Genomic DNA, 15,195 nt, shown 5'->3' on the forward strand with positions numbered 1-15,195 from the left:
TTACAATTTGTACAGAAACCAGATGGCAGTCATAAGAGTCGAGGGGCATGAAAGGGAAGCAGTGGTTGAGAAAGGAGTGAGACAGGGTTGTAGCCTCTCCCCGATGTTATTCAATCTGTATATTGAGTAAGCAGTAAAGGAAACAAAGAAAAATTCGGAGTAGGTATTAAAATCCATGGAGAAGAAGTAAAAACTTTGAGGTCCGCCGATGACATTGTAATTCTGTCAGAGACGGCAAAGGACTTGGAAGAGCAGTTGAACGGAATGGACAGTGTCTTGAAAGGAGGATATAAGATGAACACCAACAAAAGCAAAACGAGGATAATGAAATGTAGTCAAATTAAATCTGGTGATGCTGAGGGAATTGGATTAGGAAATGAGACACTTAAAGTAGTAAAGGAGTTTTGCTATTTAGGAAGTAAAATAACTGATGATGGTCGAAGTAGAGAGGATATAAAATGTAGACTGGCAATGGCAAAGAAAGCGTTTCTGAAGAAGAGAAATTTGTGAACATCTAATATAGATTTATGTATCAGGAACTCGTTTCTGAAAGTATTTGTTTGGAGTGTAGGCATGTATGGAAGTGAAACATGGACGATAACTAGTTTGGACAAGAAGAGTATAGAAGCTTTCGAAATGTGGTGCTACAGAAGAATGCTGAAAATATGGTGAATAGATCACGTAACTAATGAGGAGGTATTAAATAGGATTGGGGAGAAGAGAAGTTTGTGGCACAACTTGACTAGAAGAAGGGATCGGTTGGTAGGACATGTTCTGAGGCATCGAGGGATCACTAATTTAGTATTGGAGGGCAGCGTGGAGGGTAAAAATCTTAGAGGGAGAGCAATAGATGAATACACTAAGCAGATTCAGAAGGATGTAGGTTGCAGTAGGTACTGGGAGATGAAGAAGCTTCCACAGGATAGAGTAGCATGGAGAGCTGCATCAAACCAGTCTCAGAACTGAAGACAACAACAACAACACAAATGTTATTCTTGTGCTCTGTTTTGTAGGCTCTCTGGGATACTACCCGGAACTACATATCTAAAATATGATGCTTCTGGGAAAACTGACGTGCTGTCTAGAAGATAAACCGATTGTCCTACGTTCTTTTATAGTTACACGTTTTTACACAATAAGCTGAGCATTTCACTGTGCCGTTAATGGTTTCGATCAGCCAGTGGTCACTTTGAGACTGTCCGCAGATAAAAACAACCAGTACAAATGCAGCGCCACATGGGCATCACCGTATACCTCATATCTGTTTTTACTAACCAACATAAATACAACTAATTATTTATTTTTCTCCATTACAATTCTGAAATTTAGACAGTGGTCTTAAAACTCTCATAACATCATACTACACTAATGAATACAACCTTAAAATCTGCTGCAGCACACATCCCTTCCACGAACACAGACGATGAGGAGATTACACTCCTGTTCCTTCTGTCGCTTTCAATGGTGTTGACTACTGTACAGCAACCGCTTGTGGATTGTGCCTTAGATATGATTTTATTCTTTTTTTATCCTTTCGTAGAGAATTACTTAGAAGATTTTATAGACTATACAATAATTCTTTGTATTTTCTTTATATATATTAGCAGTGTTGCGTTGAACACAATGAGGTCGAAACTGGTAACGGTATCGTGAAATTCCCATGTGGTTGGTTGTGTCGACAAATATAGCACTGAAAGGAAACATAATCATGAACGTTCGCGAAAATCAAATAGCACTATAAATACCGTTCTCTGGCGGTGCACAAAATAATCTGAATGATATCGCAACAAAACGATTACATGACACGGTGGAGACGAAATCCTGCGTAACGCAAGTACTGGGAATTTATACTACAGTACACTGATTAAGAACGTACAGTGTAGTTCAGTTGATATATATAAAGGGAACCGTTAAGGATAACATAAATGTCCAACTTCAAAATGAATTTATTAGTTTTAGGAACCAGTATCTAATTTGATGCCGATAAAATTAACTACTGATCTTCGTCTCCAAAATACTAATAATAATAGGCAACCTAAGATCAGTGATGACTTGACATTTTGCGTACGACCTCAGCCTACAACATTTTACTTCAACACTGATGAACTGTCACACTCTCCCGCTCCCAATAGAATCGACCGTTCACGGACTGCGTTGCTTTCGTATAATATAAATAACAGTTTACAACTCGACCGTTGATAAATATCCTGAAGCTACGAAGAACGTTAGAAAATGCGGATATGCATTCATAGAGATGCTCTTGATGGAATCGTTTCAGCATTCATCCGATCCACTTAAGGGGACTATGGAAGCAAGAATAAGGTAAACGGAGATAGGCTTCACACGGCCTCTTGCCGAACATATAACACAGTTGTTGCAGCTCTCCACCACATTTTATACATTTCAAGTTTTATTTTACAGAAAGCTGAATTACTGTCCACGCTGCCCGCTAGGTGATCCGGCAATGAAGTATTATGTAATCCTCACCATTTTTCATGGCTTTTTTTTTTTTTTTTTTTTTTTTTTTTTTTTTTTTTTTTTTTTTTTTTTTTGAGAGGTGTCCTCCATGCCGATTGTTGCACACGTCCTTAACATACGTCTATACGGCTTCCACGAAACAGAAATAAACAGAAAGTCGCGGTGACTTTTTGTAAGCTAACCCAAATACTTCACTAAAGAAACATGAAGAAGTGCATGTCCGCGCCAAATAAAATACTGTTTGAGGCCTGTCAGATAATCTTCTTAAGCCAAACAGAAATCAACACATCAACACTAGAAAACGCAAGGAGCAACTCACTACAATCGGAAAGCAATTGGGGTCTGCTGCTGCTCCCGTTCATGATGTAATCGGCGGTGTTAACCATCTCCTTCTTCCGCGATGACAATGCGGCACCTCTAGTCGTGATTCTGTCCAGGAACACTGAATCCTGCGCCCACGTACCATTCACAGCACATCCGTAATCCTGAGTGGACCAGGAAGCAATGGTCCCTGTTCTCACACCAAGGAAGTCACACTCAGGCAACAGACCGTAACTTGCACCGACATATCGTGGGTGTAGTGAGGTGAGGGGAAGTAATTTCCTGACTGCGAGCTTTTGTGTGTATGAATCCATGCTTACACCCTGTGAGCCCCATCCCCATAAGATGGCGCAGGTGTCACGAACAAAGTACTTTCCGTCAGCTGTACACTTTTATTCCCGCCAAATGATGAACACAGGGTGTCAAATGGATGCATCGCCAATTAACTGAAGTCGAGTCAAATTTCACATCGATTTCCTAAGTAGTTTTATTTGCCTCGAAAATAGTCCGATCACACAGTTACTTCGCTTGTAAAGTGTAACTGCTGAGACGCTGTTTCATTCTCCATTCTCAAGCGAGCGAGAATGATTTTGTTTCCTGGTCTTGACGTCGTTGTCTTTCCTGTTCGGGACGTAGAAAAATAAACTAAAGAGTCCAGTTGTAGGACTTCATGGGATCAAGGAAATGTATGAATAAATTTTGCATGAATTAATAGAAGGAGCTTTAATCCTAGTTCTGTTTGTTCATGTTTTATGCGGCGAACGGAAACGACGAACACATGACTTGGTAAAACTGTATCCGAATTGTCTGGTGTTTCGTTATCACAGAACTGGTCGAGTCATACCCCGAGTGCTTTTTCTTCAGCCGACTCTTTATCGCTTCATCTACAGCGCTGATACGACGTTTAATTAATACACTGCTGGCCATCCAAAATGCAACACCCTGGAGGAAGCATCCCAATGAAGCGAAATTTGTAGCATGCGTTAGGGGCGACGAGAGCTGAGCATGATTAGTATTTCAGCGCAGGCGCACAACACTTGCGCCAGTAGCGCCCGCTGTAAGCGTTCCATAAATGGGGGACAGATGGCCGTTCGGACGTGCTAGAATTGTTCTTTCATGGGGTTGTTTTGCGTGAGCAGTTGCAGCATACCTGGTAGAAGATAGCGAGTGTCCTTTGACTATGTTTCGGAGTTCGAATGAGGAAGAATAGTTGCCTATAGGTACTGTGTGTTATTCTTCAGAGGAATCGGTGATCGTCTGGGCCGGAACAAACCAACTGTGTTGCGGATCTGTAACCACTGCATGCAGGAGAAAACGACAGACCGACTCGACCGATTGCACCCACTTCGTTGCACTGCAACACATAATGATTGGTGTATTGTGCGCGTGGCAGTGATGGATCGCTCTGCCCCATCACGAACGATATCACAACCAATTCGGTCCATTGCGCAACAAGCAGTGTCCGCGCGCTCCATTCGACGTCGTTTGCAGCGGAATGGATTGTCCGAGGGGCGTCCACTGCCTCATTTACCACTGAGTCAACACCAGAGGCCTTGCGCTGGCAGTGGTGCGATGAACGACGGACATGGACAACCAAACGGAATGACATTGTTTTTATAGACGAATCTCGACTCTGCCGGTACCACCAGGATAGTCGTGTTAGCGTCTGGAGACATTGTAGTGAGAGACAGTTGAACTATTGACTTACGCATCGCCATACTGGTCCTGCACTCATTATTATGGTTTGCGGTATTGATGGATTCCACTCCCTAACCCCCCTAGTACGCACTGCCTGTATACCAACCAGCTAGTGTTACATCTCTGAAGCGTTGGAGCCTGATGTCCTCCCATACCTGCGGGGCATGCTGACAGCGACATTCGACAGGATAATGAGGGATCGCACATGGCACGTAATGTCGCCTATCGGATTGGATTGCTATCTTCTCCTCTCGAAGCCGCCTTGTTCTCCCGATCCCTCGCCTATCGAAAACGTCTGGTTGGTGATTGCGGAAGGACTGGCCTGGCATACACCAACCTCTACTACACTAGATTATCTTTGGCAATGGCGAAGCATCTTGGACTTCTATATCCGAGGAACGTTTTCAATGCCGATACTTATAGGAGTGGTTATAGCTATCAATGGTGGCAACATTCAGTAATACTGATTTCATCATCTTCCTCACCTCACATGGGACTGTATTTTCAGTCATGTGAACTTTGTACAACGTGTTATCGCCCAAGCCAATTTGGCTGTGATACCTCCAGTCCCTCTTGGCGTTTCATTCCGCATGGACAGCGGTGTATATACGTGCTGTTGTAGAGGGTAGGTCGTACTGAAAAAATGCGCTTTCGAGTTCCAGTATATATTTGTCCTTTCTCGGCCAATGAACATTTTTCAGATATTAGATACATACCTAAGAGCGATATTGTAGGGTCTGCAGTATACCTGTCTACGATTGCTATAATGACTCCGTTAGAAAAAATATATCCGTACGCAAAAATGGTAAGTATGGATATAAGTAAGATAAAGACCCCAAATGTGTGTATTGGACAACGTTTTTCTTTGAAATTCCAGCTGCTTCATAGGGATTTTTTTAAATCCAGTTCCTACTCGTGATTCGTGCATTTGTCAAAAGTTACTGTATATACTGTACAAAAAAATCAGCAGGAAATATTCCTATTAGATTCCTCGAAACACTGACAACAACCTTTCCGGCAGACGAGATGTATTTCACCTCCTCTGGTGCTCGTCTTTCGCCAGTAACCCAGTGCTTAGCTGAAGTTTCGTTTCACTCTCATTGCACAGTAGGACACTGGCTTATAAAATCGGTTGGACACTTTTTAAAACACCTCACCTGCTGAGAAACTCATATTCTCATTGGCTGGCGGCCACCATTCAAAAAATGTGCCAATCACCTCGCTGAAACATATATCACAGCTACTTCTTCGCGGAAAATGTCTGGTAAGCTTCCTTCTCGTGTAGCTATTTCATAAATCTCTACTCAAGCGTCGACTGATACGACATTGGACATTAATCGACATATTCTTCTGTAGTTACAGCTTTGACAAGATCACCACGTGGGTCATGTCAAAAAGAAGTAAGACCACACATGAATACAGTTGCCCAGCACATAGTTTGAAAAACGATTTTTTTGTTAATATACCACGAGTAGGTTGGGTGTCAACTCGGCAGAACCTGCTCTTAAGCTAAAGACATAAGGTAAAGAAACGAGGTGACAATATAAGCAATTAGCAAATTGTCAGTTTAAATTAGGCAAATGTTTTTCAAAACATTTATCAGAAATAGAGCTGAAATACAGTGGAACGACGATTGTGCGATGGATGATGGTGTTTTTTGATGTGAGAACAATAATGATCATGATAGAAATGAAAATTAAATTAATAGTGCCATGAAAAAGCAGCAAGAGGCAGCTCATGGTGGGTTTGGGGGAGGAGCTGGTCAGGGGACTAAGAAGAAAAATAAACCAATGGATGGATGAGGTAGGAATAGTGTGTAAATGTTGAGCTAAGTCTCGAAGCAAGGGCATGTGTCTGAACAGTGAGATCGTGCGCGTTGCTGTTCAGTCTCTTAGCGAAGATTTGAAAATGTTGCAGGAGAGTTCTTATATGTCTTGGACTAATTTCCATTTTCGACAAACTTTCAAAAAGACAGCGTTCTGTGATAGCATGATATTTCAGTTTATCTATTTGAATGATACACATACTACATATTCACTTAAAAACCATTTGGCGATTACTCTTCCGTAGGTGAAATTTTGATCTGATATTCTGATTTAGCTTACGGCTGAAGTGGTGCAGTGAATTAGAGACAACCACTGTTTCAGTGATGGAGCGCTCATATCGCTATGGCTGGAGAAATAATTCAGCGATTCATGTGACTTGAACATCTTGAAACGTCCCCTTAGAACAATTGTACACGACTGTGCTTAAACTGACACACAATAGTTTTTAGCGCAACGCAATCTGACTTTCAATAATCCCTACAAGAGAATGGCCCTGACTAACATTAATCTATATGTTTCACAAATCACTTACCTCATAAAAATCTTCGTTACTCGAACTACTGCAATACAGCAAGCGCAACTACTGCCTGCTAACTAAAAGATTCAAATTAGGGAAGTCACTAACTACTGACAGGCACAGTTAGCAAATGAAAGATTTTAATAGAGAACAAACAATGTATTTACCTTAATAGTCAAAATATATATATCAGTTCATGACATCAATTCTTACAAATTTCAAAACTCCGCCATCTCTCTCCCCACATCCACCACTGCTGGCGGCTCACCTCCAACTGCGCAATGCTACGCGCTGTTAACATCCAGCTGCCCAACACTACAATGGCAGACAACAATGCAAACCAGCCACAGATTGCACACGGCACAGCCAGTGATTTTTCATACAGAGCGCTACGTGGCGTTACCAATAAGAAAACGTAAACAGCCTACTTACATAGCCCCCATGCTCCCCACAAAAAAATTTACAAATTGTTTTGGGCAGTGGCCAATACAGATTTGAAATTTTTTTTCATAATTACAATAACAAAGAAATGAAATGCACACACGTATCGATACAATGTTGGTCAAAAGCTAAAATTTTCTCACAGTCCATAAAGACAGTCCTGATCATTCATCAAAGTAAAATTGCAGTGTTTTTCTCAAAGTCTGAGTATTAAAAGAAAATGCACACGGAAGTAGTGGATTTCCATGCAGTCTTGAAGAAGTAGTGTTGTCCTTCCAACAGAAAGACAGTGCTGACTCTTGACATGCAGACAGGTAATGGGTCACAACAGAGCAAACCCACAGCAAAGTCAATCGAAGTTTTAAAGAATATTGGTAGGTAGGTCGTCACAGAGTAGACCCATTGTAGTCCTGGTAGAGATTACGGTGTTGGAGGGCCACCAGAGGTGCAGACCCACTGCAGTCCTTGTAGAAATAATGGCATTGGTGGGTCATCAAAGGTGTAGACCCACTGTAGTCCTTGTAGAGATGGCCAGCAGCCATCTGTTTGACTGTGCATGCGTACAATCACCATTGAAGAGTCTTGAGGATAATATAGCAAGTCCATAACCACCAGTTGTGCACTCACAATTTTTTTTTTTGAAATGTCCTTAGAACCAGCAATGCTGATATCCAGTATCTTACTGAATTATTAACACACGTGCAAACACTACCAGTCCCTACTTCTCACGTATTGTCCATATACTATGACCAACAGAAATGTGTGCAGTGAAATGTAACTTGCAAGTTACTTAATTTGATGAACATGTGTCAATTACAATTTTATAACATGAGAATACAATAACAAAGGCACAAAATATATCATTAAAGAACATAATAGCACAGATAACATGTGCAGTAATACAGGCTTTACAAAATAATCGAAATAACATATACATCAGTGTTACAGAAATTGTGACAGGAGCACATACATAAAAAATCATAATAAATTTCGAAACATCAACTTCACACATGAGCATTACAACAGAACAGAATAAATAATTTCTAAACATATTTACAAAGAAAACGACATATTACTAATGCAAATTATATTTGAGGATAACAGTATTCTTCATCATAGTGAATGTAGCTGAATATTAGAAAATTCTACAACATAAGTCTTATCAGATGAACATATAAAGACAGGAAGAACATAAATACACAAGGGTACAAAAACACATAGCTGGATAACACAAGGAAAGGGCAGGGTTTGTTTTACTGCAGTATTTTGCAAACAAAACTTTCTTTACTTCGCAGAGATCTGCCTTCGTTCTTCATTATTTCCAAAAATTCCTATCTATACCTGCTTTCTGTACTTTTCTCATATAACCTCTCAGTGCATTTCTTCAAATCCATCGCAACTCATTCTCTTATATAAGCTACCCCCTCTTAAGCTAACTTAAATCTACTGAGCTCAGATGCTTAACTAAGGGACGAGGCAATGCAGCAGCACAAAACAATTAATAGCAATGACAAAAAAAAATCCAAGTAAGCAAAGCAAGCATCAATAAATGTAATAACTTATACCTAAACATGACAAACCCACAAGCAGAAAAAATATTACACTAAAGACAACAATGCAGATAAGGGAAATGTATATTCACATCTTAATGTCTATATGATTAAAGTTGTGCACCATAAAACTAATTCTATGAAATAAATTACCAAGTACTTGGAAACAAAATTATGTATGCTTTTACTGTTACTAGTCTCTTCTCATTGTTCTTTCCTTTCGAAATACTCCTTTTTTTTTAAGAATGTGGATCATAAAATTATTTTTTAACAGATCTGTTGACAGAAAGTTTTCACATTAGCAAATGCATTTAATTTTATTCTATAAAGCCAATGCTGCAACACTGCTGGAAACCGGATATCAAATGAAAGAAGCAACTATGAAAAGCAAAGCATAAAAATATCATTCAGTAGTCATGTGACATTTCATAAGTTAGTAGAAATTCTCTCAACTCTCGTAGAAAGACGCTTGTCATTATCAGGTGTGTAGATGTAAGTATCTTTCCAAGTAATGAGCGTGTCGCATTTGCAATGCTTTCTACAAAGGAATGTCAATAGCGAGGATAATGAACTCTTTTTTTTTCTCCGCCTATGCCTCTGAAAGACACACTAATGGCTTTTTTCGATGCGATTGTCGTGCAGCTGGGTGCCCACGACGCATTACGTGAAAGTGGTCACTTAACGTTCTCACCGAAATATTTACGACACCAGTTTGCACTACACTGACAGTCTCATATAAAAAATTTCACAGGTCGAGCATTTGCGTTACAAATGTGTAGAAACAAAATCCTATAAATATAACAGTGTCCAAAAAATTTTCGTCGGCATTGTAATACATTCACGCATTTACATACATTTCATAACTCTTGAAGTACGATTCTTGGTTTCCAACAAACTTTTTCACAAACCAGAGTTCCTAACCACTACTCATTATTCCTTACCTTATTACACATATACATATTCGTCGACACTTCTTCAATATTTCATCATAACAGATACGTAGCATAATCAAATTCCTCATATAGCATCATCTTATTGATCATAAACATACCTCAGCAGCATGATACACATAGTCATCGTAATAATAACATTATAACACCTCAGTCAACTCTCAAAATCGTCGTAGCTTCCTCCAATAATTTCAAAACCTAAAGGAATTCTCTGCTCATGTCAAAAGTGTCATCTACCTCAAACGTACTTTAAAAATCATGATCCCATACCAAATACGTCATTCAAATCTCTCATAGTATCACATAGGTTCCGAAAAAATATGAACAGTTCACAAAGTACAGACAAATACAATTTCATAAGTGTGACGTTATCCAACGGTGTAATTGCGTAAACATCTGTCACTGATGTAGTAAAATAAATGTTTGTCTCTCTCAGTTAAATGACCAGATAGCTGTGTAATTTATGTTTTAGAGAAATATGGTACCGATGTGTAAAGTTGTATAAGTAAATACCATATTTGTTTGGGCTCCTTGTGCTTGCCAAACACATGGTACACAAAGTAAGTGTGTACACCCCTGAGGATTAATGTAATTATATTCTCAGGTGTTACAGATTACAGCAATGGAATGAAATGTATCACGGAAAACCTTTGTATCATTGAACTTCAAATATCTTTAAAAATAAATGTTTTAAGTACAAAATTAGTCACCCAAACACGCGTACTGTAGCACTAAACTGTGCGTCTTGTTGTAAGGTAATCTCTGTGGAAGTGTCGTAGTTATCGTCCTCCGAAAGCTAAGTTTTGCAGAAGTCAATGTACTGACCTCCTGATAAACAAAAGTGAAATGCTTTGCGTATAGATATCGTAGTTACTACGCTTATTGCCGTGATGAAGTAATAACTGTACTGTAACGTATTGTTGTGCTACAGAAAAGGCTGTCTCATTGTAGCTATACCACGAAGTTACTACTTAAACATGTTTTCCTTTCCAGAATAATTCAGAAAAACTGTGCAGATATAAAACAGATACACCGCAAAAGCACAATGTAAATTGTGTCACACATTAGTAGCGTCGTGATATAATCGTGTAACTATCAAAGAAACCAAATGCTAAGTCATCTTTAATCTCACAGAAAGTACTTCAAATAAAGAATGTCTTTTCAAGTAAACCAAAATGTTGCATTAAAATCTCATTAGCAGTACTGGTAAATGTTCTAACTATGTAAGCTTTATAGTCGTTACGTAATCGTGCAACTAACAACCAAGAATGTACAAATAACAACACTGTGTCGTCTGTCCACTATAACCATGCATTCGTAATTTCTGTTTAAAAATGTTCCCTAGGTTCTAGACTGGATAGTTAACTTCAAAACATTGTTGCATGTTAACAGTTTCTCAGTGTGACAAAGCATACTAGAAATGTTAAGTGAAATGTTTTATGGCAAAGACAAAGTTAAAAAGCAGATTATCTTTCAATAAACGGTTTTACATGTGAAATGTAGTACAATCCTTTACTCTTCCTAGTGCTCAGAGTTAACTTGAACGCAATTATCATGAGGTCTACGACGGTAAAGAATACTGGAATTTTTCTCAAGATTAGCGTCTATGTTATTTTTCTCTGAGCCAGCCGGCGCACGCGGCTGCCTGCGGTGCGAGTCATTGTCTGTCTCTTTGTTGGCGCGCGCCGTTATTGGGATTAGGAGACCTAACTTCTACAAATTCACCTTGACGAGAAGGCCCTGCCGTGTTCGAAGCTCGCCAGTTGTGATGGAATTCCGGTCTGTCATTATGATTATATCGTCTGTCGTCATGTCGGTAGTTCCTGTAATTTCTTGTTCGTTGGTCATGTGTTGGAGAATTTCTCCCTGAATTATCACTGCACAGTGGACCCTTGCGTCTGAAGTTATTCTGTCTCCCGTGATAATAATAGTTCTGGTTTCCGTATTGTCTGTTTCTATGATTGTCTCTGTCATGTTCATTACTACGAAAATACGATCTTTCTATGTAACTACACTCCTGGAAATGGAAAAAAGAACACATTAACACCGGTGTGTCAGACCCACCATACTTGCTCCGGACACTGCGAGAGGGCTGTACAAGCAATGATCACACGCACGGCACAGCGGACACACCAGGAACCGCGGTGTTGGCCGTCGAATGGCGCTAGCTGCGCAGCATTTGTGCACCGCCGCCGTCAGTGTTAGCCAGTTTGCCGTGGCATACGAAGCTCCATCGCAGTCTTTGAGTAACACTGGTAGCATGCCGCGACAGCGTGGACGTGAACCGTATGTGCAGTTGACGGACTTTGAGCGAGGGCGTATAGTGGGCATGCGGGAGGCCGGGTGGACGTACCGCCGAATTGCTCAACAAGTGGGGCGTGAGGTCTCCACAGTACATCGATGTTGTCGCCAGTGGTCGGCGGAAGGTGCACGTGCCCGTCGACCTGGGACCGGACCGCAGCGACGCACGGATGCACGCCAAGACCGTAGGATCCTACGCAGTGCCGTAGGGGACCGCACCGCCACTTCCCAGCAAATTAGGGACACTGTTGCTCCTGGGGTATCGGCGAGGACCATTCGCAACCGTCTCCATGAAGCTGGGCTACGGTCCCGCACACCGTGAGGCCGTCTTCCGCTCACGCCCCAACATCGTGCAGCCCCCCTCCAGTGGTGTCGCGACAGGCGTGAATGGAGGGACGAATGGAGACGTGTCGTCTTCAGCGATTAGAATCGCTTCTGCCTTGGTGCCAATGATGGTCGTATGCGTGTTTGGCGCCGTGCAGGTGAGCGCCAAAATCAGGACTGCATACGACCGAGGCACACAGGGCCAACACCCGGCATCATGGTGTGGGGAGCGATCTCCTACACTGGCCGTACACTTCTGGTGATCGTCGAGGGGACACTGAATAGTGCACGGTACATCCAAACCGTCATCGAACCCATCGTTCTACCATTCCTAGACCGGCAAGGGAACTTGCTGTTCCAACAGGACAATGCACGTCAGCATGTATCCCGTGCCACCCAACGTGCTCTAGAAGGTGTAAGTCAAATACCCTGGCCAGCAAGATCTCCGGATCTGTCCCCCATTGAGCATGTTTTGGAACTGGATGAAGTGTCGTCTCACGCAGTCTGCACGTCCAGCACGAACGCTGGTCCAACTGAGGCACCAGGTGGAGATGGCATGGCAAGCCGTTCCACAGGACTACATCCAGCATCTCTACGATCGTCTCCATGGGAGAATAGCAGCCTGCATTGCTGCGAAAGCTGGATATACACTGTACTAGTGCCGACATTGTGCATGCTCTGTTGTCTGTGTCTATGTGCCTGTGGTTCTGTCAGTGTGATCATGTGATGTATCTGACCCCAGGAATGTGTCAATAAAGTTTCCCCTTCCTGGGACAATGAATTCACGGTGTTCTTATTTCAATTTCCAGGAGTGTATTACTCTGTCAGTGGTTGTCATACGGTTGGTGTCTGTTTTGGTCACGATTTGTGTTGTGAGAATAGCCTTGACGTGTCCAGTTGTTATTTCTTTCATCGCGGATTTGCGACGGATATGACCAGTAATTGTTGTGCTTCTGTTTTTGCGTTCCGCGATTGTCAGTGTCAATTTCCAGTTCTTGTAAGAGTCGCTGAAAAGCTTCAGTGTCGTCTTTGAAACGTCCTACCAAAATAATGTGTCGTAAATGTTCAGGCAATTTGATTAAGGACATGCTTGTGGATGAATGTCGTTGCCAGAATTCTTAAATGTTTTTAATTTACGTGTGGTAATGAACAGCTTATAGTCAAAATCATCGTGTCGACGGGTCGCATGTCGGTCATTGTTACGTCATTTCGGCGGTTCCATCTCAAAATTCGGTGTACTTTGCTAATTTCTTTCATAATCTCCAAAGTGCCCTGTGTTATTATTTTGTGGCAGTTCCGTATTTTTATGTCCCTCTTCCCGTATTGGAGTGCGAGTGTCCTCTGAAATACGTAATTCTTGTATTACCTGTGTCAGCTGATCTTGTACTTCCCGGATTTCTCTTTGGTGTTGCGTATTAATTTGATTCTGATTTTGTTTGAATTTCCTAATTTGTTCGAACTCTTCTGTGTCATTAAAGACTACCGGTTTTGTGTCATTCAGATTATCATCTACCTTCGTAGATAAATTATTTAGCTGCTCCGAAAGTTCAACTACTTTCTCTGATAATGAACTAATGTCCCCCATGTGTCTTTCTGAAGCAATTTTCAGTGTATCTACTGTGTCCTTTAAGTTCGCTTGAGTTTTTGCAAGTTGCATAACCGAATCAGTAGATGCAACTGAGTCAATTTTAGCTTGCAAGGTCTCATGATTTTCATGAACAATAGTTTGCAGTTCTTTTATGGCTGCTTCGTGATTCTGTAATGCATTTTCATGCCGCGAAAAAATAGGTTGGAAATGCTCACAAATTTGTGTTTTTACGTAATTACAGACTTTTTGACATTTCGATTCGATTTTATGTAATTCAGTAGTTAAATCTTCACGTGTTTGTTCAAGCGTATGTTCCACTGGGTCTAACTTTTGAAGATTTTGTTCCATTGTGTCTAACTTTTGAAGCTTTTCCTGTGTTTGTCTCTGATTTTGTTCCGTTGTGTCTAACTTTTGAAGCTTTTCCTGTGTTTGTCTCTGATTTTGTTCCGTTGTGTCTAACTTTTGAAGCTTTTGCTGTGTTTGTCTCTGATTTTGTTCCATTGTGTCTAACTTTTGAAGATTTCGCCCCATTTGTTTCTGATTTTGTTCCATTTGTTGCATTAATTGCAATACTAATGTATTAGTGTCTGGAATCTGTTTTTCTATGCTTTTTGGCAGTGCATTTTTACCGGCAACATTTACATTTTGACAGGCAGAAAATGTGTCTTGACTCATTTGAGAAAACCGTGAGGACCCATAACCAAAGTCTAAAGTATTTGCAATATTGTGTTCTGTCATTTCGGATTCCTGAGGCGAGCTGTTGCCGACTGATCGATCGATAATTGTCCCCTGTTCACTACTTGTTTCATTGTCTACACCATTATTTGCCGCCCGCTCCATTTCCCTATGCGCAATTACCAAATTACTATTTCGAATGTCTGTTAATTCACTACAAATTGGTGCTGATAAGCGACGCTCGTCGTCACTATTATTTCTCAGTTTATTTTGGAGTCTAGTGTTACGTTTTTCACACACCATTATTGTCACAATATTTCACACGATAACACATAAACGCACAATTTGAAGAGCAAAAATAAGACAACACATTAACATAACACTGAAAATAATATCTAGTTAATTGCAAACGAAGCAGCGAAATACTTGGTGCAAATCTACATGCATGCCACAACTGTTTTACTGTACAACAATGAAAGACTACAACTACAAAGGAAATTCTCTCTATGATTACGCGCTAGCAATA

The sequence above is a fragment of the Schistocerca gregaria genome, chromosome 5 (genome assembly GCF_023897955.1).
Source record: "Schistocerca gregaria isolate iqSchGreg1 chromosome 5, iqSchGreg1.2, whole genome shotgun sequence".
Classification (NCBI taxonomy): Eukaryota; Metazoa; Arthropoda; class Insecta; order Orthoptera; family Acrididae; genus Schistocerca; species Schistocerca gregaria.